This window comes from Lutra lutra, chromosome 1 (genome assembly GCF_902655055.1).
Source record: "Lutra lutra chromosome 1, mLutLut1.2, whole genome shotgun sequence".
NCBI lineage: Eukaryota > Metazoa > Chordata > Mammalia > Carnivora > Mustelidae > Lutra > Lutra lutra.
In genome coordinates, this window is record NC_062278.1 from 165276148 (window position 1) to 165301749 (window position 25602).

The 25602-nt window shown below is 44.2% G+C and overlaps 1 protein-coding gene across 4 annotated transcripts in view; it reads left to right on the plus strand.

The window, feature by feature from the left end:
* Positions 1-20092: 20092 nt before the first annotated feature.
* The window catches only part of RAB7A (RAB7A, member RAS oncogene family), a 74813-nt gene continuing 69303 nt past the window's right edge, over positions 20093-25602 (plus strand). For all 4 annotated transcript variants that reach the window (XM_047743287.1, XM_047743295.1, XM_047743303.1 and 1 more), the window contains exon 1: positions 20093-20316. The gene's annotated coding sequence lies outside the window, so the exon portion shown is untranslated. The remainder of the gene's footprint in view (positions 20317-25602) is intronic.

Here is a 25602-nt window from a genome sequence, read left to right on the forward strand (position 1 = left end):
TGTCTAAGTGAACGCTGGTCTGGTGACCATAGACTCACTGTGCTGTGAGGCCAGGTCAAACAGCAGGCTTACAAACCTACGCCTGCTTTCTTCCCTATGGCTTTCTTCCTCGTGACAAATGACACAACCGAGACAGAGGAAATCAGTGACCATCTCTGGGAGAAAAAGGATCAACAAAAATCAAGAGTATTCCTAACAATTCTTTAGCAGAGTCAATAAAGCCAAGGAACCAGTTGCACAAATATTTTATTCCACTTACCTAAATTTAAAAAAGGAAAAAAGAGGGGAGGAGAGCCACCACTCTCACGTCCACCAGTCTCTTCAGGCAGAGATCTGGGAGACTGAAGTGGTAAGAATTCTTACCTTCTGCTGATGCTTATCAGAGATCCCAGGCTCTCTCTGCTGCACCAGCCTCCAAGCAAGCAGAGTCCAGCTAGTGGTTCATCCTGCCAACTGTGCCAACTGTTGGGGAGGAAAAATCTTTCCTCTACCCTTTGCTGGTGAATTAATGTAAGACAGATTAACAAGAGATAAATATTTAATGACATACATATGGGGGCCCCACAAAGACCATTAGATTCCAAAGACAAATCAGTCAGTTGAGGCTTATGTGCCTTCTTAAGCTAAGGAATGGTGTGGGGGCAGGGAGAACCTGGGGCTTCAAAGGGGAGGAGGGTGATTCACAGGACAATGAGAAGAGCGTATGTTAGGTAATTAAGTGTTTGCCCTGCTATACAGGTAAATATTTCAGTAAAGGTTACCTTTGGTAATTGCTCTCTTTCTAGGCCAGGACCACTATCTAAATTCCTTTAAATAGTTAAGGGAGAGATAGAAGTTTTTCTTGAGTCTGCTGGGTCTCCATTGCCTTCAGCTCAAAATAATCCACATGCCAAAGTGACATATTTTGTGAGCATGTATTTTGCTCCCTCTCCTATGATTCCATTTATGTGAGGTTCCTAAAATAGTCAAATTCATAGAGTGAGTGGAACAGTAGTTAGCAAGCTCTGGGGAGGGCGAATGGGAAGTTATTTGTTAATAGGTAAAGAGTTTTAGCACGGAATGATGGAAAAGTTCTGTGGGAGGATGGTGATGGTTGCAGAACAGTATGAATGTACTTAATGCCACTGAATTAAACACTTAGACATAGTCAAGATGGCAAATGTTATGTTACATGTACTTTGCCTCAATAAAAATTTTAATTTAATTTAAAAAATTCAAATCCACAGACTCAAATTACCATATGGTCATTGAAAAAAATGGAAGACCTTTCAGACACTGTTAAGTAGAAATAGTTGATTTTTATTTCTTTTTATCTTTATTTTTTCTAAGATTTTATTTATTTACTTATTTGAGACAGAGAGTGCAAGCCAGGGTAGGGGTGGAGGGAGAGAGAGAATCTCAAGTAGACTCCACACTGAGTGCGGAGCCCAGTGTAGGGACTCAATCCCATGACCCTAAGATCATGACCTGAGCTGAAATCAAGTTGGATGCTTAATCAACTGAGCCACGCAGGAGCCCTCCTTTATTTTATTTTTTAAGTAATCTCTATACACAACTCTATACATGAGGGGCTTGAACTCATGACCCTGAGATCAAGAGTTGCATGCTCCACTGACTGAGCCAGCCAGGCACCCCTTAAAGTAGTTGAATACAAGCAAAGTCAAAGGCCACCCAAGAAAAGAAATGTAACCATAGTATACCACGTGGTTGTGCAGGTAAAAATGCTTATATAGTCCTAATCATAGCAGAATTTATGGACTTTGCAATTTTGAAAGCCAACCTACAGAATCAGCAAGGAAAACCATTGTGGTTACAGAACAAAACATAAAACATAGTTTAACATTGTGTAACTAAAATCACAGATCACGGAAGTAGGAAGGGAGGAGAATGAGGCAAAGGGAAGAGTAGGGCCAGAATAGCCATATCTGACAAATCTTAGATACAGTCTAGATTTGACAGAACAAAACATGAAACCTAAAGTTAAAAGGACAGAAAATAGTGATAAAAACTCTATTGGAAAGAGTGGGGAATGGTAGGGTACAGGTGATTTAAGTCCTCACAGAGAGCAGGATGTTGATAACATCATTCCTATATCCATGAACAGATTATTTAGAACTATAGAGGTAACTGCCAGAAAAGCAGATAGTCAAAAGTGATTGCTCTGTGGAGCATAATTGAGATCAGGAAGTGATGAGGCATTGGATTTTATTAAAGCCCTTTGAGTACTACAATTTCTTAACCACATATGTGTATTGCTTTAATAATAATAAATAATATTTAAAACTACTTTAAAGATCAAAGACAGTGCTTATGTCTGGGAAGCCATAAGACTGGAGGAAATTCTTACCTTTCCTTTACTCCCTGTTGTTTGACTTGAGTATGTATTTTTTTTAGTTTTACTTATAAAATAAATAAATAAAGCTTTATTTATTTAAGTAATGTCTACACCCCATGTGGGGCTTGAACTCACGACCTTGAGATCAAGAGTTGCATGCTCTTCTGACTAGGCCAGCTAGTCACCCCAAGTATCTATTATTCTTTAAGTTTTTTTTCCCTTATCATTCCCTCTCTCTCAGCTTAAGAGTACACTGAAAACAGCTTTATACTTACCCCTACCTTCAGGGTTTATTTCCTAAGAACAAAAGCATTCTTTTACAAAACCAGAGTACAGTACCAAAAATCAGAAACTTCACATTGATGCAATACTGTAATCTACTTCACAGCCCCTATTCATATTCTTCCATTGTCCTATTTATGTCCTTTATGGCTCTTTTTTTCCCCCAGCCCAAGATCCAGTTCAGAACCAGGCATTGCATTTTGTTTTCATGTCCCTTTAGTTTCTTTTAATCTGGAACAATTTCTTAGCCCTTCTTTGTCTTTTCTGACCTTTTTTAAGAGCGTAGGCCAGTTAGTCTGTAGACTGTCTCTTAGTTAGGACCTGCCTGATGCTTCCTTCTTGTTAGATAGATCTAGGCTTTACATTTTTGGCAGAAATGCTGTATGTGAACTGTCTCAATTTATCTTGTCGGTGGTCCCTAATGCTACTTTATCTCAATATTGCCGATATTAAGTGTGATCATTTGGTTAAGGTAGATGTCCACCAGGTTTTTCTACTGGAAAGTCAGTGTTTGTAATTGGTAAATTATCATGGGGAGGGGCGCCTGGGTGGCTCAGTTGGTTAGGTGACTGCCTTCAGCTCAGGTCATGATCCCAGAATCCTGGGATTGAGTCCCATATCAGACTTCTCCTGCTCTGTGGGGAGCCTGCTTCTCCCTCTCCCTCAGCCTGCCACTCCCCCTGCTTGTGTGCTCGCTCGCGCGCTCTCTCTCTCTCTCTCTCTAATAAATAAAATCTTAAAAAAATATATATATATGAAGTTATCATGGGGATATACTTTAAGATGAATGTGGTTTTTTTTTTTTTTCCTAAGCTAGTTAGGGGAATGACAGGAGGCACTTAAGAAGGTTTGCTGTGGGGCACCTGGGTGGCTCAGTCAGTTGGGTTTCTGCCTTCGGCTCAGTCTTGATCAGGTGGTCCTTGGACTGAGCCCTGTGTCAGGCTCCCTGCTTGGCTGGGAGTCTGCTTCTCCCTCTCTCTCTCTCTCTGCCCTTCCCCCTGCTCATGCTCTCTCTCTCAAAAAATAAAATCTTAAAAAGAAGAAGAAGAGGGTTTGGTAAAAGCTGGCTTCTGAGACCCAGTATCCTTTATGCCCACCTGGTTCTCCAGGTTCCTCTGTCCCCACCTGCCATTGCTCCCTTCCTCTAACTCATCAATTTCTGCCTTCGATGGCTTAGGAACCAGTGGCTGAATGAGGCCCTGCAAGCATTTCTTTAAACCTGAGGCCTAGAAGATGCTAGGGCAATGGTTCTCAAACTGCTTTTAGAATCTAAGACGTAAAACAGAAGTTGTTTGGGTTGGAGCAAGAGCAGTGGGCTTCAGTCATGCCTAAAAAGACCTTCTTCTTCCCTGCTGGTTGGGTCTGAGGGCCCACCAGCCTGCAACCTAGGACAGCGTCAAAACTTCTAGCCCAGGAGGTACACTGATGGCCACTGGATGCTTGGGAAGGCTGGTTTGGATCTTACCCCTCTTCCATTTGCTGCCTCAAACAGCTCTGAACTTGAGTCCTGGGGCCACATGAGTCACTGACTTTGGAGAAGGAACTCTCAGCCTGTGCTCAGACAGCATCCCAACCCCCTATGCCATCCCCACTGTCCTTTCTCTTTTATTTTCCTAAAATATAGACTATAGTCCAGAGACAAGGACAAGGAGAAGGAGCAGAGGCCCAGACAGATCCCTCCCACCTTCCTGGCTTTGAACCTTCCAGCCTGGCATGTTGGAGGAGGCAGCCAAGTTAGATGTCCAGGGCCCAAACCTGGCAGATCTCCTGAGCATTCTCTGCAACAGACCACCCCCATCAGAGGGGAACTGGGATCTGGTGGATGACCACAGCTACCAGGAGGAAGTGGGCTGGGAGAATTCTCACTTCTCCAAAGTTATCTAGTTATTACTGGTGGCTTTCAGGGTCTGTATATGACAAATAAAGCGGGGGTGGGAGAAGGATGAAGAGATCATCGGCCAGGAATGAATCTCAACGTTGTCACTGACCACTGCAGCCGTGTGACCCTGACAGGTCACTTCTATTTCCCGACCCTCACTCCCCATTCTAAAGTGGGGCCACAAAATAAGCAACTCCTACAGTTGTCAGGAGGACTCACTGTGATCCTGCATTGGGCTTTCTGAATCGTAGGAAATGCCATGCCACTTGCATGGTCTGGACCATGTCTTCATGCCAGCTCTACTATTACTCACCTAATAATTCCCCCTAATTGGTTTGCCTTTTAAACATGTCCTGAAGAGGATGCCTGGATGGCTCAGTCAGTTAAGCCACTGCCTTCAGCTCAGGTCGTGATCCCAGGGTCCTGGGATCGAGTCCTGCATTGGGCTCCTTACTTGGCAGGAAGCCTGCTTCTCTCACTGCTTCTGCCTGCCACTCTGCCTGCTTGTGTGCATGCTTGCTCTCTCTCTGATAAATAAATAAATAAAATCTTTAAAATAAAAATAAAATAAAATAAATAAACATGTCCTGAAGAAATATTACTCATGAAATTGGCTTTATTTCACATATTAAATTTTTCTACTCTACCTTAAAAGAAATGAACAATGATTAAACTTAAAAGTATTCATATGAGAATTAAAATAAAAACTTGAAATAGACAGAAAAATCAAAATTACAAAATCAAGTGTTATTGTGTGTACCACAGTGGGGTGGTGGATGTAGAGCCATCCCTCCCTCCTCTCTGTGTATCCACTACCACCAAGACCTCTCCCCTCCCCTCCCCCAACAGTCTCTGATATAATGTCCATGGCTTTGTTTGTATGGAATGAAAGAAGCCCCAAATCTCTGTAATAATAGGTGTTTTAACCCATTCAGTATGATTTTGCAGAGACTCAAGTGGCCTGAGTCATGACCAGGATTGTGCAACCCCTGCTTTTGGTGTGGAAGGGAGGAACATGAGAACATGCTCTCTTTGGCATATGGATTATTTTGAGCTCAATGCAATCAAGACCCAGCAGACTCAAAAAAATTTTACCTCTCCCTTAATCACCTAAAATAATGGGGGGGGGGAGCCTGGATAAGAAAGACAGCTCTTACCAGAGATAACTTTTTAGCTGAAAAGGCCTATCTGTATAGCAGGGCAAACACCTAATTACCAAACATCTGCTCTTCTAATTGTCCTTTGCATTACCCTCCTCCCCTTTGAAGCCCCAGACCCCCATCCCATTCCTTAGCTCAGGATGATACATGAGCCTCAACTGCCTGACTTACCTTGGAGTATCCTATCTTTCGGGCTCCCTTATGTATGTATAAAAGTAGATTTGTTTTTCTTCCTGTTAATCTGTCTTATGTCACTTTGATTATTAGATTAAAGAACCTAGAAGGGAAGAAGGGAAATTTTTCCCACCCCTGCAATTGACATTGTCAGAAGCAGGGTCTCTGCCAAGAAGGCTCTGTTTATGCTTACCCTAACTCACCCTCAGAAGTGACCTATTCTCCACTTAACAGCAGGCCATGCCGTGGGGGCTTTCTGCTAGGGGGTGATTACATTGCCTCCTGGGCATAACAGCAACAGGCTCTCCAGAACATAAGCCCGAGGCTGAGCTGGGGCCACGTTTTAGGTGGAATGCAGCTGGATAGTCAGTTCCAGTTGCATATCCTCTGCCTTAATCACAGTTCAGTTACGAGAAGCAGAACCCATTCTAGCAATTTTAATCAGAAGGGGATTTCGTGCAAAGTATTAGACACTTAAAAAATCATTGGTGAGCCTAGAGGAATGGGCCTCTAAGCCAGCTCCCAGAATGACAGCAGAACTGGCCAACCACTGGAGAGGCAATCTCTCCCACAGGAAGCAGAGAAGTCAGGAGACTGTTACCTGGACTGTGATCCACCGGATATAAGGAAGCCTTTGCCACTGCTGCAACTTTCAATCTCTTAGCTCCCACAAAGCTGAATGCTGCTGAAATCCGGTATCTCCCAGGCCATGCCAGCCAGCAAGTACAACCAGAGAAGCAAAATGATGGCCTCCACCTCACTCCTAGCTGCATCCATGTGTTTAACTGGTGGAGTCAATCTTACCCAGAATTCTGCCTGCAAGGAAGGCAGCGAAACTTTTGGTTTTCTAGCCTCTGGAGCGTATGAAGGCACATTAGGAGATTGGAATGGATAATGGAAGTCAGTTTATCGTATATACCACAGTCAGCCAAACGAAGCATCTCCAATACCTGGACCCAGCAGATCTTCCCAGCCTCATCTCCAGCCCCTATGCAACCCACCAATCCTGTGTTCAACTGAATTGCTGGGATACTTCCAACACTCAATGTCTTTGCTCAAGATGAGCCCTTTGTCTGTAACATTCTTACTTTTCCTACCAGATGAATTTAAATTGCCTCTTCTTCTTTTTTTTTTAAAGTAGGTTCTGGGGCGTGTGGGTGGCTCAGTGGGTTAAAGCCTCTGCCTTCAGCTCAGGTCATGATGTCAGGGTCCTGGAATCGAGCCCTGCATCAGCAGAGAGCAGGCTCTCTGCTAAGCAGAGAGCTTCCTCCTCTCTCTGCCTGCCTCTCTGCCTACTTATAATCTCTGTGTGTCGAATTAAAAAAAAAAAAAAAGTAGGCTCTATGCCCAATGTGGGGCTTGAACTCACAACTTTGAGATCAAGAGTCACATGCTCTAATGACTGAGCCAGCCGGATTGCCTCTTCTTAGAAGCTGTCTCTTACCTCCCCGGGAAAAGTCTTGTTCTAGGCTTCTATATGTATACCTTCTCTAATTATTTATTTCCATATTTGTCTACCATTCTAGACCAAGAGGGCAGAGATTAGGTCTCCCCTGTCTATTTACACAGCTGAGCAAGATTAGGTCCAATTCTTTTTGTCTCCTGGCATATAAGAAAGTGGAAGAAGACTAAAACAGGGTAGCAAAATTGCTGGTACAATTTAAAGGTTTAAGTTTACCAACTTAATGCTTTTAACATAAAAATGATGATGCAGTGTAACTGGAATATTTTAAAAATGAATTTATAAAAGTTTTAATTTATAAATTTGTAGAACATAAAAAGTATTAATTCATTTCAAAAGGTATTAGAAACTATAGGAGAAAATGTTAATTTTATTCCAAATCAGTTCTCTACTTTTTATGTTATCATGGTACTCAATTTTTACCTGTATTTTTAAAAAGATTTCATTTATTTATTTGACAGACAGAGATCACAAGTAGGCAGATAGGCAGAGAGAGGCAGTGGGGGGAAGCAGGCTCTCCGCCAAGCAGAGAGCCCGATGTGGGGCTTAATCCCAGGATCCTGGGATCATGACCCGTGCCGAAGGCAGAGGCTTTAACCCACTGAGCTATCCAGGCACCCTTTTTAGCTGTATTTATGGTCAACCGGGTCAAATACAACATTTCCCAGACTCCCTTGCGGCTACGTGTCTGTGGCCATATAATGAAGTCTGGTCTACAGAATGTGGGAGCACGTGATATACACAACTTCAGGGGCTCCAAAAAGAGAAAAGGTATTTTCTTACTTCCAATAGGCAGTAAGCCACATTGGACTGAGCAGACTGGGGCATGCCTAGGGATAGTTGACCAATGATATATTTGAAGGCTGGCTCCCTGATACTGCAAAGCAGGACTATTAATAGATGAAGAAGAAACTTCTGTCTTTCTAATGTGCAAGTATTTAGGTCCTCTATTAGAACAACTTGAAAGTATACCCGGATTATTCCTGGTTCAGAACCAGAGTCTGGTTCGGAATAGAATTATATCATGAGTACCACTGTTTTGCAGGTGTAATTTCCTTTGGAGACATCAGTAAAATTCTAAATGTAGGACTTGTTTGTAAATCTGAGACTCAGGCCAGTGTTATTCCTGAGTCCCTGAACAGGTGCTAGACTTTGGCCTAGAAAAGACACTCAGTATATAAAAGAATTAATGATCTAGGAGGTCATTTATGTTTTTTACTCTATCTTAAGTGTTTTTATTTTAAAGATCTTACTTACTTATTTAAGAGACAGCATGAGTGGTGGGAGAAGCAAAGGGAGAAAGACAAGCAGACTCCATGCTGAGTGTGGAGCCTGACATAGGCTCAAAAACATGACCCTGAGATCAGGACCTGAGCCAAAATCAAGAGTTGGACACTTAGTCAACTGAGCCACCTAGGCACCCTTCAGGTGTTGTTTTTTGTTTTTTTAATAAGATAACCTGTTCCCAGATTTAAAGGAGTTGTAACAAGATATAAAATGGTCATTACACAAAGATGTCCATCACTGTGAAACATCGGAAATAACCTAATAATAAATCAACATGGGAGGACTTGAAGAAATCATGATTCATTCATTCAAAGGAAAATTTAACCATTAAAATAAGGACAGGGGCGCCTGAGTGGCTCAGGGGGTTAAAGTCTCTGCCCTTCAGCTCAGGTCATGATCCCAGGGTCCTGGGATCAAGCCCCAAATCGGGGTCTCTGCTCAGCAGGGAGTCTGCTTCCTCCTGTCTCTCTGCCTGCTTCTCTGTGATCTCCATCTGTCAAATAAATAAATAAAATCTTTTAAAAAATAAAAATAAAAATAAATAAAATAAGGACAATTATGTTTCAATGTGTAATAAGCTTTGAAGTTTTGCTGAATCAAGAAAGATTATAAAATAGTACTCAAATTGGAAATATCTGTTAAGAAGCATTTACACAAAAAGAACAAAAAATCATAATCACTCACAGTGTTGCTTAGTCCTCTGCTGAGTCTTAAGGATACATAAATGAATAAAACGTGGTCCTAGTATGGCTTTCTGTTATGGTATCAGCCCCCAGTGATGTGCAATTGAATGTTTAACAGCCACCTGTCAGTTGGGTAGGAGAGAAACATTTTGCCAATTTCTGTGGTGTAAGCATTTCCACCATGGCTGGTTTCAAGCTACCAATGAACACTTAACAGAGAATTTGGGAAGAGATGTATGCAAGTGGGTCTTGAGGGTCAGTTCACGCTGGCTCCAGCATATCCCTGGAGATTTCCACCTCCGACATGTCCGACAGTTGGGAGGTGGTTCTTAAAGAAACAATCATTTATTCATGGAGTAGAATGCAATTCAGTCATGAGAACATCATACTTTAGAATAATCAGTCTTATTTGAAAAAGTTCAGGGTTCATTTTCAAGTTTAAAAAATAAGTATGTGTGAGTGAGGTCAGTGAAAATGGCAATGTAAGGACTCAAAAAATTGTCTCCTCCATAAAATCAACCAGAAAAAATGGCAAAAATGATCAGAATCCACTTTTTGAGGAGTGTGGAGACTAGCCAAAGGCTTGGAACAACCTGAAGAACATTTATTCAAGAATAAAGGTGAGTGTCAGTAAGAATAATGAGTTTTATGACATTTTAACTTGCCCTAGACCCATCTCTTATTCTCCAGGTCAAGAGCCTTCAAAAATAACAACCTGTAGGGGGCCTGGGTGGTTCAGTCTGTTGAGTGTCCAACTCTTGATTTTGGTTCAGGTTGTCATCTCAGGGTTGTCGGATCAAGCCCTGCAATAGGCTGTGCATTCAGCACGGAGTCTGCTTGAGATCCTGTATCCCTCTCCTTCTGCTCTTCCCCACTGTACTCTCTCTCTCTCTCTCTCTCAGAAATCAATAAATTAATCTTAAAAAAAAAAAGTAACAATCGGGGCACCTGGGTGACTCAGTGGGTTAAGCCTCTGCCTTCGTCTCGGGTCATGATCTCAGGGTCCTGGGATCAGGTCCCACATCGGGCTTTCTGCTCAGTGGGGAGCCTGCTTCCTTCTTTCTCTCTCTCTCTCTCTCTGCCTGCCTCTCTGCCTACTTGTGATCTCTCTCTGTCAAATAAACAAATAAAATCTTTAAAAAAAAAAGATGTATTTCCAAATGATTTCCATTATCTGACTTGTCTGTGGTTCCCTAAAAGACTTAAGTGGCAAGACTGTATTTGGCTTCACTTGGAGCTCACCCACTGTGGAAACTTTTCCTCTTTAGGGGATTTTATATATATATATATATATATATATATATATATATATTTTTTTTTTTTTTTAAGATTTATTTGTTTTAGAGAGAGAGAGCAAGGGGGAGAGGGAGAGAGAGAATCTCAGGCATACTCCCCACTGAGCTTAGACCTCCCCTTTACCCCCCCCACCCCACACACATGGCTCCATCTCATGACCCTGAGATCATGACCTTGAGACCATGACCTAAGCCAAAATCAAGAGTGGGACGCTGAACCAACTGAGCTACCCAGGTGCCCCTAGGGGATGTTAAAAAAAAAAAATGTACAGGCAAGTGTTTTAACTTTGTGACTGGTAGAGACAATAGATAAGGGTTGGGTCACACAATAGATGAAAAAAAAAGAGGTTGAAAAAGGAAGAGTTAGGAAATAGATGTCCATAGGGGCTTTGAAATCTTCGACATATTCTAGGAAATCTAAAAGTTCATGCACACGCATAGGTGTGTGTGCCCAGGGATGCATGTGCTCAGGAAAGAATAAAAATGAAACAAAACAAAAAACAAAACAACAAAAGCAAAACAAAACAAAAAACCCTGAGCTCTCACCTTTTGGTTGCCCTTGAAGCAGTGCACAAGGGAATGCTAAGTGGAGCAGTAACTGCTTGCCTGCATGTGGAAAGCGTATCCTAATACACACTCAGAGCCCCCTGGCCAACTGGGAGATTTGTTGATTCCAGGCATTTATAGAAATTTTTGTCCAATCATTAGCTGATCAGTAAGCTAACTGAATAGATGTCAGTGGCCTAATAAGACACAGAATACAGAAATTATAGTTCAGGATAGTCACTTAGCAGACAACTACCAGAAGAAGCAGTAATGACAAAAGACCTTGAAAATCTGATATCTAGAGTTGCACATTCAATTATTTAAAATGTCCAGTTTTCAACAAGAAAGTACAGGAATACTTCCCAACTCATTCTATGAGGCTCTTGTCCTTATGTCCCTCTCCTATCCCTGTCCAGGGATACAGAGGGGAGGATCAGTACATCTGCCACCTCATGAGGGGTTCCGCTGGGAAATGAGGTGCTCATCAATTTTGCTTATAGCCCCCCACCCCAGCTCGAAGAGTAAGTCTCATAGAACCCCCTCACCGTGGCAGTTGTGGGGGAGGGGAAAACCCCAATACTCCCCAGTGGACCCTGGGCCTACAAGGATTCCCTGTCTCAGCTCTTCCCACACTTTTGCTCATTGTGTGTAGAGGAGGGTGAGTGACTGCGGTCAGGCCAGTCCTGCCACTTCTCCATATACTCCTGGGGCAGTGCCTGTTCTTGCCCCAGTCTTAGCAGACATCCTTAATCATCCTGAAGTGTGAGATCCTCAACTCTGTCCTCAATCTTGTATCCTGATCGTCAATACCAGGAAAACAGGAAAAGGCCCCCTCAACATCTAGATCAAAGGCATTCACAACCTATCATGACCTGCTCTTTCTTCTTTGGTTTCCTCCCTGCTCCTTCTTCCTTCCCTCTAACTCTGTTCTCTAGGAACACTGAACAGTCAGCAGTTTCTGGAATGAGCTACGACATGCTCTCTCTTTTCTCTAAACCTTTGCACATAGCCGTCCCTCTGTTGGCAGTAACCACCTTCCGCCTTTGCCCAGTGGATTCTTTCTTACCCTTCATGAGTCACCTCGGCACTGCCTCCTCTGGGAAGCCCTCCATGACCACTCTGTCTCCCAGGCTACATCAGGTGGCTCTCCGTGGCCACCTTCACTCCTTTGTTTCCTTTTATTTTATTTTATTTTATTTTATTTTATTTTATTTTATTTATTTGACAAAGTGAGAGAGATCACAAGTAGGCAGAGCAGCAAGCAGAGAGGGGGGCGGGAAGCAGAGCAGGGAGCCTAATGCGGGGCTCGATCCCAGGGCCCTGAGATCATGACCTGAGCCGAAGGCAGAGGCTTAACCCACTGAGCGACCCAGGCATCCCTCCTTTGTTTCCTTTATGTAGTATTTGTCATGCTGTATTTGTAGCAGGTGCAGAAAGCTGTTTATTCTCTCACTTCCATAGCAAACAATTGTTGCTGGAAGATAGCTCCCACTCCTCCTCTTGCATCTAGAGAAGATATGGAGGAAATGTTACAATGTCACAAGGTTGGAGGACAAAGAATAACTGGGAAATAACATTAGACAGGGTCATCCAGGAGGGCCTGAGTTGAGACTGAGATGGCAGGAAGGACACAGCTGTATCAAGATCTTCAGAATGGGGGAGAGGGGAAACGGTCGAGTCAGAAGAACTAAGAAGGACAATGGTGGAACAAGTCTGATGTATTTGAGAAGTAAGAAGGCCAGTGTGGCAGGAGTAGGTTGACCAATCAGGGAGAAAGGAAGACTAGCTGGAGCAGGGTCCTTCGCCTCCCTGCTTCTCTGTTTTGTTTTTCTCCATCACACTTACACCATCTAATAATACATGATATATTTTACTTATTTATATTTATTTTCTGGGGCTGCCCCTAGAACCTAAGTTCCACGAGGGCAGGGGTTTTGTCTAATTTGCGCACTGCTCTCTCTCCATGGCTCAGAACAGTGCCTGCCACACAGTAAGTGCTCAAACCTAGGCTTGTTGCATGAATAAATCCATGAAAAATAGACAAAAATCAAATGATGTAGGGCCTTGAAGACCATGGTAGTAGGGCCATTCCAGGCAAAGAGGACCAGAGACCAACCAGGGACGGGCATGTGTTGGTTAATTTTTTATTCTAATTGCTCTGATTAAATCTTAATTGATACACCAGTTAACCACATTTTTTATTTGCTGAAGTATCTTCTTTTTCTACCTTCATTCTTACCACCTCCAGAAAAGAAACATATGATATATGCAATTCTATATCTTGCTTTGTCACCTAATAATATCTTAGATATATTTCCATATCAATATATAAAGAATTCTCTCATTCTTTTTTATAGTTGCATAGTATTCCATTGACTGGATGTATTGTGGCTTATTTAACCAGTTCCCCTTTGATGGAAATTTAAATGAAATTTTGTGGGGGGGGTATTTACTTATGTGTCGTTTACTACACAAAGTAGTAAGGATCTTGAGAAGCTTTACTTTTCTCATGTTCTTAGCATGGAACAATGCTTAACACATGAGAGATTCTCAGTAAATAGTTTATTGAAAGAATAAAACACTCCTGGACTTCTTTTATGGGCTATCTTATTCTACCCATCACCACTCTCAATCTCTATTGTCAGCCCAGGCTACACTGAGGGACCCAGATTGCTAACTGTCCCCTGTCTGCCTCAGGCTCAACCACATCTCCACTTACATGTTCCAGAGAGGTCCTCTGAGTCAGTATTTCCAGAACTGAACTCCTCACTCCTAACCTCACTTTAACCCCCTTTGAACCTTCCAGGCTCCAATCTTCTCTTTCTCTGACCTTGCAAGCTCAATCAAATAGTACCAGTTCCCATCCATGTCCCACTGATGTGACAAACTTCCTCAAGTGAGTTTTCTGCACAAATCAGTAAGTCACAATCCCTGACATTCCCTGTCCATGCCGCCTCACGTGCAGTCCCAGCTTGGGCTTCCTCCTCTCTTGCTGCCAGCAGGACACCAGTTTAGTGGAACACTCTTAAAATAGCTGTCATCATGTCATTCCCTTAACTAACAACTCTGAGGTCTGTCTCCCCCAACCCAAACCTGTTCTACCAAAGGTCTTTTATATAACTCTTCCCTTCCCCTTCATTTTCTATAGGCCCTAGTTTGGTTCTCTATCACTGTGTAACAAAGCAGCCCAAAACATAGCAGCTTAAAATAAGAATTTATTAGGCTCTCTTGGTCCTGTAGGTTGGCTGGGCTCAAATGAGTAAGTCGCACTTGGAGTCTCTTGTATGATGACAGTCAGCTTTTCGTTGGGTCCACAGTCATTTGAAGTTTAACATGGCTGGACCTCCCAAATGGTACAGTTACATGGCTGGCAATTAATGTTGACTGCCTGCTGGGGGACCAGGTGGGGCTGTTGGTAAGAACACCTGTAATGGTTTGGGCTTCGCAAAGCATTGAGACTGCTTCCTGAGGAGCAGCTTCTACTGCCTGAGCATTTTAAGACTGCTGGGTGAAAACTGTAAAGCTTCTTATGATCACTTCTGCTATATCCTTTTGGCCAAATAAGTCAGGAAGTTCAACCCAAATCCGAAAGGAAGGGAAGTAGTTGCCACGTCTCAAAGGAGGAGCAAAGAATTTACCACCATCTTTAATCTACCATTGTCCACATTCTGGACACAAATTATTTACATTTTTTCCACATGAAAAATATATAAGGGTCCTCCCAAAGACCCTTAACGTCTCATCCCAAAACATCACTGGCTCATAATGGATCTTATCTTATAAATCAGGTCCAGGTACAGATTAGGCATGATTCTTCAAGAACAGCCTGTTGAGGGCACCTGGGTGGCTCAGTGGGTTAAGCCGCTGCCTTCGGCTCAGGTCATGATCTCAGGGTCCTGGGATCGAGGCCTGCATCGGGCTCTCTGCTCAGCAGGGAGCCTGCTTCCCTCTCTCTCTCTCTCTGCCTGCCTCTCCATCTACTTGTGATCTCTCTCTGTCAAATAAATAAATAAAATCTTAAAAAAAAAAAAAAGAACAGCCTGTTGAGTACTATTCTTTTTGATCTGAAGACCTGTAAGCTACAGACAGGTTTTCGGCTCTCCAGAAACCTAACAGAGTTAACAGGCTTGAGATAACCAAAGCAGACAATTTTTTTTCCTTTTTATTTTTATTTTTTTCAAAATTTTTATTCACCTATTTGACAGAGAGAGATCGCAAGTGGGCAGAGAGATAGGCAGAGAGAAGAGGGGGAAGCAGACTCCCCGCTGAGCAGAGAGCCCGATGCGGGGCTCAATCCCAGGACCCTGAGATCATGACCTGAGCCAAAGCAGAGGCTTAACCCACCAGGCCACCCAGGCACCCTTTTTTCCTTTTTAAATTTACCTATTTATTTATTTGAAGTAGGGGAGGGGCAGAGGGAGATGGAGAGAGTCCCAAGCTGACTTCCGGCTGAACACAGAGCCTGACACGGGACTCAATCTCACAATCCTGAGATCACAATCTGAGCTGAAAACAAGAGTCGGATGCTTAACCAACTGAACCACCCAGGTGTCCCCAGAGCAGACACTTCTGTTCCAAAAACGGGGAAAACAGGAGTCACATACCTATCACTGAGACATAGCAATTCTGAAATCCAGTTAGACACACTTTGCCAGCTCTTTGATTAGGGTACAGTCCTGCTCCCTGGGAATATTCTCTGCAGCTCTTGATTCTATCCTCCTGGCTCGTGGGTATCTTCTGAGTCATCCTTCCTTTTCCATAAGAAATGGCCCATTTGGGGAGCCACCTGGGAGGCTCAGTTGTTTAAGTATCTGTCTTTAGGTCAGGTCATGATCCCAAGATCCTGGGATCAAGCCCTGAGTCAAGCTCCCTGCTCAGTGGGGAGTCTGCTTCTCCCTCTGCCCCTCCCCCTGCTTGGTCGGTCTCTCTCTCTCTCTCTCAAATAAATAAAATCTTTTTTTAAAATGGCCCACATTTACATCTGAATAGCCTTCTCAGTCAGCGTCTTAGAAGGCAGACGCTTTGCCTTTTCCTGTGTTCTCTAATTGCTTATCTTCAAACCTATCATTTTGTATGGCTGCAGAATGGGGTGGAATTTCCATAATTCTTGGCCTTTGAGATGATTTTCAAGTTTCATTCCCCTGAAGACTCTGCAAATGGTACTCATTGAGCACCTATTGTGCCCCAGCACTGTTCTAGGGATCAGGGATATAGCAATGAGTGAAACAAGACGAAAGTGCCTGCCCTTATGGAACTGCCGTTCTAGTGGGAGAGACAAGCAATAAGCAAGTAAACAATATAAAGAAACAAAGAAAGTACCTGGGTGGCTCAGTCAGTTAAGTGTCTGACTCTTGGTTTCAGCTCAGGTATGACCTCGTGGTCATGAGATCCATCCCTGCATCCGGCTCCAGGCTCAGCGGGGAGTCTGCGTGAAGATTCTCTCCCTCTGCCCTTCCTCTCCCTCTTTCTCTCTCTCTCTCTCTCAAATAAATAAATCTTAAAAAAAAAAAAAAGGCAAGCAGGAGAATAGCAAGTGGTGTTTTGTGTCTAGATGTTGATAGGAAAAGGAACTTTCATTTTCAATAGGAAAGGCCATTCTCACTGAGAAAATGACATTTAAGTCAAGACCTGAGAAAAGTGAGGGAGTGGCCATACAGGTATTTAGGGGAAGAGCTTTCTAGACAGAAAGAAATGCAACTGTAAAGGCCTGAGTTAAATGTGTGCCTTCTCTCTTCATAAACTAGTATAGTTTGAGCGGGCTGATCTGAGGGGATATTAGAAGGAGAATACCAGAGAGTTATTTGGGGGTCAAAGCTTTTAGTTTTAATCTGATTTATGGGAAGAATTTGACCATGGGAATGATGGTTTGACATTTTTATAGAATTACTCTGGCTGCTGTGTTAAGAAATGGTAAGAAGTGATGTGGGAGAAGGAAACCAAGATTTTTTGCAGTACTCTAGGGGAGAAATGATGGAGGTTGAGACCAGGTGGTAATGGCAGAGATAGAAGTATCCATGTTCTGAATATCTTTTGAAGGCTGTAGATGAGGGGCACAAGACAGAAGGGAGTTAAATTCATTTTCCAGGACTGCTGTAACACATCACCACAAGCTTGGTGGCTTAAAACAACAGAAATGTATTCTCTCTTAGACCTCAAATAGAAAACTCAAAATCAACCGCCTGCCCCCCTTTTTGGTCCTTTTCAGCTTCTGGGGTCTGTCGGCATTCTTTGGTTTGTGGCTATTCACTCAAATCTCTGACTCCATCTTTTTTTTTTTTTTCTAAATATTTTATTTATTTATTTATTTGACAGAGAGAGAGAGAGAGAGAGAGAGAGAGAGCGAGCACAAGCAGGCAGAGAGGCAGGCAGAGGCAGAGAGAGAAGCAGGCTCCCCACTGAGCAAGGAGCCCAATGCGGGGCTTGATCCCAGGACTCGGAGATCATGACCTGAGCCAAAGGCAGCGGCTTAACCCACTGAGCCACCCAGGCGCCCCTCTCTGACTCCATCTTCACAGGGACTTCTTTTCTCTGTGTGTGTGTACTCTGTGTGTATTTTTTGTTTTGTTTTAAGATCTATTTATTTATTTATTTGACAGGCAGAGATCACAAGTAGGCAGAGAGGCAGGCAGAGAGAGAGAGGAAGGGAAGCAGGCTCCCTGCTGAGCAGAGAGCCCGATGCGGGGCTCGATCCCAGGATCCTGGGATCATGACCTGAGCCAAAGGCAGAGGCTTTAACCCACTGAGCCACCCAGGTGCCCTGTGTGTATCTTTTAAGGACACTTGTCATTGGATGTAGGACCCACCTGAATAATCCAGGATGCTCTCAAGATCCTTAATCACATTAGCAAATACCCTTTTTCCGAATCAGGTCACATCCACAAGTTCCAGGATTTAGGCTTATCTTTTTACAGGTCACTATTCAATCTGCTACCGGAGACAAGAATGGTTCCAAAGTTTTCTGGAGTGAGCAACTGAAAGAATGAAGTTTCATGAACCAAAACAGGAAAAGACTATGAGAAGAGCATGTTGTTGAAGACGGAGATAAAGTTCTGAGTTGATCTTAATGTGTTTGGATGGGGCAGGTCTTTGATAGGGTGTCCCACCCTCTTAAGAGCTTTACAGTGTACAGTTTTTATTGCCTCATCTTTGATTCTAAGCTCAGGGAGTCTTGAGCTCTTGTCACCAGCTGGACTCCAAAGCCTGACCTTTACTGCCTACCTGCTTGTTGTACTCATTGTCCCACATTTTCCCTTAAGCTCTTCTTTCCAGCTTATCTTTTTTTTCCCTCCTAGATTACCTTTTAACTCAGACAAAAGACCTGAGGGGCATAACATTCCCTGATGGAAACCCAAATACCTCTCAATCGGGCACCTGGGTGGCTCAGTTAAGCGTCTGCCTTCAGCTCAGGGTCCTGGAATCAAGCCACATCTGGCTGTCCACTCAGCGGGGAGCCTGCTTCTCCCTCTCCCTCTGCCTGCCACTCTGCCTACTTGTGTGCACTCTCTCCTTTTGTCAATTAAATACAATCTTTAAAAAACAAACAAACAAACAAACGGTAATAATGACTGCCCATTCCTCCCAGACCAGTTTGAACTTGTCCCCCTACCCACACGTATGCAGATGGATCATGGAGTGGTAAAATGAGGTAAGACTTACCCTTACTCATTTTTTTTTTAAAGATTTTTATTTATTTATTTGACAGAGAGAGATCACAAGTAGACGGAGAGGCAGGCAGAGAGAGAGAGGGAAGCAGGCTCCCTGCTGAGCAGAGAGCCCAATGTGGGGCTCGATCCCAGGACCCTGAGATCATGCATGACCTGAGCCAAAGGCAGAGGCTTTAACCCACTGAGCCACCCAGGCGCCCCACCCTTACTCATTTTAATAGTAAAGTCTCCACCCAAGGAGGAGCCCAAGGCTTCATATACATAACATACCATGTATATATAGGCATGTTTCCTTAAGGCACATGCACCTCCTTTTGCCTGCCTCTAACATAAGATGACAAGGCTCCCTCCCCTATCTAAATAGTCATCCTAACCCTAAATAAAAGGAATCCATTCCCCTTTGCTCTAGGAGCCACGCATTTGTAAGTTATTCCCTAGCGATCTCCTTATTTGCTGCAAATAAGTTTACTTTGTGAGACAACTCCACCTGGTGCATCTGTGACTTGCTAAGGAGGAACCTCATGTTAGTTGAATTACGCTGGTTTCCCATTTACTTAGACCAGACCAAATGTTCTGGTAACGTCTAATTCACCTCCACGTCTCCGTCACTCTGTTACACAATTGGTACAGTCATTTTCAGTCGACTAGATCATGCACATTGACATCCAACCTCCTTCACATCTCACCCTACCACTTACTGTGTGAGCAAAGTCAAACCCACTTGTAGCGGGTCTCTGTTCCGTATTTGCAAAATGGTGAAAATAATCTTTCCTTAAGTGATTAAGGACAAACGGAGATGTTCCAAAGGTGTACTACAGGGACCTGGTAGGGGCTCAGCAAATATGGGTACTCTTCCTCAACCCGGTGTAAGTTTGTCAAATAACCACTCTTTTATCTCCCACCGCTTAGAGACCTCCCCTTGAGAAAGTCTCTGCCTAGAGCATGCAAGCTTCGTTGATTCTGAAGAGCTCAAGGCACACAGTAGGACTACTTAGTTGACTGATCGGTGCCTTCTGCAGAGGGACAGTACTGTAAGAGCCAGTTTGCTCTCGTCCTCTCTTCCCTGGCATTCATTATTCTGTGGGAACGCGGGAGTGGGAGGGAACGGGGAGACAGCTGAGACGGCTGAGACGGCCGTGTGCGGATTCAACATGGCGCCGTTCTTCTCATTGTACGAGCCTCAAAGATGGCAACAACCAATTGGGGGCAGACATGTTTGTGCCACGTGATCCAGGCACAGCCCAGAAGCGGCCGGAACGTGACGCAAGATTGAGGCGGGGCTCCTCCCCCGCACTCTTGGCGTCGAGAGTCTCGTGACAAGTACTTCCGCTCGGGGCGGCGGCGGTGGCGGAAGTGGGAGCGGAGCCGGAGTCTTGGCCATAAAGCCCAAGGCGGCGGCAGCGGCGGCGTTGAAGGCTTGGGGAGTGCCGAGGAGTCCGCTGGAACCGGAGCTTGGACTTCTCTTCAGCCCCTGTCTTCCCTTGCACTTCCTCCTCGGCGGGAGCCCTAGCGACGCGCCCGGCCCGGAGCCCCAAGCGGAGCGGCCGCGGTAAGCAGCGGGCCCAGCCTGGCCGGTGGCCTGGCCCCATCCCCCTCCTCAGCTTCTCGGTCGCCCGGGCCTCGCGTCGTCCCTATCTTGGGCAGGCTCTGGGCCCAGCGAGGCCTCGCGGGGAAACCCTGCATCGCTCGAGGCCCAAGAGCAGGCCCGGACCGCACCCGGCCGTGGGGGAGGTCAGAGGTCGTCGGATGTGACCCCTGGCCGGGTTGCCGACCGCAGGCTGGCGGTCCCGGACGCCTCGTTTGCTGGTAGCGTCAAGAACCAAGCCGGAGGGTCTTCTGATTTGGGTCGCCTCTGGACACTGGGGGCCTGCGCTGCTGCGGGACGCGCTGTTGGGCTGAGTCCCTTGGAGCAGCGAGCCGGAGTTTGTCGGAGTCGACCCCGCCCGCTGCCTTGCCTGGGGACGCTAGCCCTGGCGTCCCGGATCGCGCGGACCTTGCTAACAGGCGCCCAGGGCTGAGCCACGTTCCCATCTGTATCTTCAGTGAATAGCTGACCCTGTTAGTGAGAGAGGTTCTCCGAAGGCAACTGAGTCAAGGCAGTGAGTCTGGTCACGTGCATTGGGCTCGCCCCAAGCGCTTGTATACATGTGAGACGCCTCTGGCTCCGGGAGACAGGGAGCTTTTTGTCGTAAGTGTGTTGTGGTAGATCCCGAAGGAAGTTTTCAAACTTATTGGGGGAAAGATGGTGTTTGGTCTCCACCGCGTTGAGGGACCTCTTACTGCCTTAAAGCTTGATGCCAAGTGTTTCTTTCGTAAAAGTGGAAAATTGAGAATAATAATAGCAAACACTTGAGCGCTGCTTGTGGTCTCGGCAGCGTGGCAAGACCCTTGCAAGGATTTTTACGTTTAAGGCTCAGAACAGCCTTTTGAAGTACCATTATTGTCAAACGGAGAGATTAAGTTGTTTGGCCAAGGTCACACAGATAAATAAGTTACGGAGCGAAGGTTCAAGTTGAGGCAGTCAGATTCCGGAGTACTGTACTCGACTAGTCTCTGGGTTGTACTGCTTTCCGATGCTCCTGAAGTTTGTGATCTGTCTTTTGCCACCCGGTGTCTTCCTCTCTGTGCCTCCTTGGTTTCTAGTGATCCTATTTGAAATGCTCTGCTTTTACCTTACAGCCCAAGCCACCTTAGTTCTACCTTAAAATCATGAGGTATTCCATTTGCGGTTGTGACTTTTAACACAGGTTTTTTTGTAGTGTAGTGCTGATATTAGATGCTCTACGGTTTTAGCGAAGTGCTTAAATGAGGTCTGAAAAATGTTGTTACGTAAATGTTTTGTCAAACGAATTAAGCCTGGAAATCCTGCCATGTGAACCTTTCTTAAAACCTTAGTACATGAGTATCTGGCCAATTAGTTCTTTCCTGTTGAAAATACTCTGTCTTCTTTTGGATTCCAAAAGAACAGGCTCTTGTCTCTTCCTTGTGACTTAAGCAGCTGATTAGCCGCATGACTTCTCATCTATGGATTAATAGAGTCTCCTATTAGTGTGTTTCTCTTCAGACTTGGGAGAGTTTGCTCAGATTTGAGTCTTAAGAACTGGAAGGTGAGCTGTGAGTACTTCTGAAGATACCATTCAAGCTTAAGCTTAGTCCTCCCAACCCTGTTGTATTCTAATTTCTTTCTTTCTTTTTTTTTTTTTTTAACTCTTCTACCTAAACTGATATATTTAAGTGAGTAAATAGTATGGTAGTCTTAAATGATGTTTGAATTTAGAGAGGAGAGTAATGATGAGCACCTTTTCATTCATTGAGATGTTTTGAGTATCTACCATTTCTTAGACATTAGTGCTTACTGAGTCAGGGACGTAGGTGTGGTTATTGTCCTAAAGGAATTTAAAAATGGTGTGTGATCACAGCCAGGAATTCTGTTGTGGAATGGCTTGGTGGTAGAACCTGAGGCTTTTGGAAAGAGGAGTTGTTTCTCATCTCAGCAAGTGAATCCATAGTAGGCAGTCTGGTAGAACACCAGACTCTTGAAGCCAACTTGAAGGCTTTGTTAATTGTGACAGCATTTGTATGGTTTGCTCTGGAGAGTATGGAAGATAATGTTACAGTTTCAAATTGATCCTGTCTTTGGAAGAGAAACCTTCAACACTAGTTTTTCCTTTTGCTCACTTGAGGGAGTTCATGTTATTGCCATTTGACACTGTAAATGTTTGCTGCTATTGCAGTGTTGTTTGAGCAAAGGCACATTTGGCATGCTGGATTTTTTTTTCCTTCAGCTGATGAAGAAAGTTTAATATAGTGCCCACCAGTTATAATGCCAGTATTTTACTAAATAAAGGCCTATGCCACCGCATCTCGTGCAACTGCTCTGGCTTCCCTTTAAAAGGAGATGAGTTTTGTGTTCGTGGTAGAAGTGCACGGGTAAACAAACGGAAGGGTGGAATGTAGGAGAAAGCACTCTAAAAATTGTTGTGTAGTCTCTCTCTCCAGGTAATTGTTAACAATCACTTGAGCATTTGCTTGTTTTGTTTGTGCCAACCAGGCCTAAGCCCCCAAATCCCATAATCAAAGGACATTGTTTTATAGTAAAGTATGGCTTTGAATCTGATTCCAGACCCCACCACCAAGTGAAGCAGAAGGTTTTGGTTATTTGATTAGCTTCTAATAAATCTCCAAAGAGAATTGTACTAATATCATTTCTACCCTTATATTTGGTATTAGCCTTTCTGTGCAAAGGGGTAGCAAACCGAGATGACAGTCTTACGATAGTCTTTTTATGCACTGTTCCTTTCTGAAATTTGACATGTTTGCTGTTACTTTTGTGGTCAAATTGTGTAACTGTGCATCTGTTCAACTCAACAAATAAGACTGGGTATTTGACTAGATACTGGACTAAGAATTAGAGGCAAGATTTTCTGGGGGAAGTGGGAAGGAATCCTCCTGAGTAAGGCTAACCGGTGGTTCCCCTTGGTACTGATGTCATCCTCTGAAGGAGACTGAAGCTCTAGAAATGAGCACCCCACATACACATGCCTTGCGGCTGCTGGCTTTCTTGCTGACTCTTATCTCCCATGTAAGGTTGTCATTGTATTCTCAGCCATCCATTCCTGGGTTACCAAACATCGATCTGTTAGTGCCATCTAGTAGATCTCTGTGCTTCTGTGGCTGCAGTTTGCTGCAGACATATTTTGCAACGTGTTGATCCCTTCAGTTATTTGTTCTCACATCTTCCTTCTGTTTTCTGTCTTTTCCTAAAAAAAAAAAAAAAAACCACAGAGAAATAGTTTGCGTTAATGTTTTAAAACTTTTTTTTTTTTTTTAATTTATTTATTTGTCAGAGAGAGAGGGAGAGAGAGCAAGCACAGGCAGACAGAATGGCAGGCAGAGGCAGAGGGAGAAGCAGGCTCCCCGCCAAGCAAGGAGCCCGATGTGGGACTCGATCCCAGGACGCCGGGATCACGACCTGAGCCGAAGGCAGCTGCTCAACCAACTGAGCCACCCAGGTGTCCCAATGTTTTAAAACTTCTTAATGGTGATTGTGGTCAGTGTGACTTGTGAATCAAAGGTAAAAATGATGTGTGGTGGGTGAAATCAGAACAGGCTTTTCAGCAGTGCCTCTGACTAGTTTCAATTTTAGTACTCAGGCTGTGATTTCAAAAACAAATTTAAGAATAGCTACTTGCAAAATGTCTCTGTGGGGGAGGAAGAAAGCTTGGGAGTTGGTTCCAGTGGTGACATACAGTGTTGGCCTTGCTCATTTGCCTGAGGATGCTGTACTTAATGCAGGGGACCTCAAGCCTCTCCTGGGCTGTTTTGGTGATGTCATCACTGCCGTGGAGATGAGTCTGGCTGATTTTGTTGTCCATTTCCTGGTCGACTTGGACTGCTTGCTGTCAGGGCAGAGCAAATCCATAGAAGCATATTAAGGGAAGCCTGGGGACCTGGGCAGTATTAGGAATTCTGTAGCCTCACGTGGCTCTCAAAATGAACTTGCTTGTGTGACTGCTGCCAGACATGGTGAAGGAGCGCGTCTGTTCTCCCTGACCCTGCAAGTAAAGATGGCTTGTGCTTGCTGCCCTCTTTCCTGGAGTTACCCAGCTCAGTTCAGTAATCCTTCAAAAATTACATTGTGAGCTAAATAGTTATCGTTGGTTTCTAATTTTCGTATGCAGTTTTTTTTTTTTTTAAAGATTTTATTTATTTATTTGACAGAGAGAGATCACAAGTAGACAGAAAGGCAGGCAGAGAGAGAGAGAGAGAGAGGGAAGCAGGCTCCCTGCTGAGCAGAGAGCCCGATGCGGGACTCGATCCCAGGACCCTGAGATCATGACCTGAGCCGAAGGCAGCGGCTTAACCCACTGAGCCACCCAGGCGCCCCTCGTATGCAGTTTTGATCCAAAGTTTATTTCCGTTTGGTGAGCTTTTAATTGGAGTAATTCGAGAATGTATGATAATGCCAATACAAATTAACTTTTTAAAAACCCAGTTTTAGGGGCACCTGGGTGGCTTAGTCATTAAGCGTCTGTCCTCAGCTCAGGTCATGATGCCAGGGTTCTGGGATCAAGCCCCACGAGCCCCACATCAGGCTCCCTGCTTGGCTGGAAGCCTGCTTCTCCCTCTCCCACTCTCATTGCTTGTGTTCCTTCTCTTGTTGTCTCTTTGTCAAATAAATAAAATCTTAAAAGAAATAAAAAATAAAAACCCAGTTGTAATAGCACAGACTTTATAAAAAGTAGTGCCTCTAACATATGGTATTTAGTCAGTCTACCAACAGTGCTCTGTGTACTTACAGATCTGAAATAACTCTGGGTCATCTGGATAGCCCACAAGTTCACAGCCACTCTTAAATCCTGTGACCTCTGCCATTCAGTTGATGGTTGTTAAAGAGTATTAACATTTTGTAGAAAACCTTCTTACATGATATTTGTCTTTAAATGCTTTTTGGTGTTTGTGTAGTGCTTACCATTCACATAGGATTTCATTTGGTCCACACAGCATCTCTGTATGCTGAGAGGGTAGCCTTTTCTGTTTTTCTGCATGAGATAGTTCTGGGTCCTCGGGTGGTCCAGCTGCTAGAATGGTAATCTATGTCTGCTGAAACACAAAGCTATTTCTTTCTTTCTTTTTTTTTTTTTAAGATTTTATTTATTTATTTGACGCAGAGAGATCACAAGTAGGCAGAGAGAGAGGGAAGCAGGCTCCCCGCTGAGCAGAGAGCCTGACGTGGGGCTCAGTCCCAGGACCCTGAGACCATGACCCAGGCCGAAGGCAGAGGCTTAACCCACTGAGCCACCCAAGCACCCCAACACATAGCTATTTCTGATGC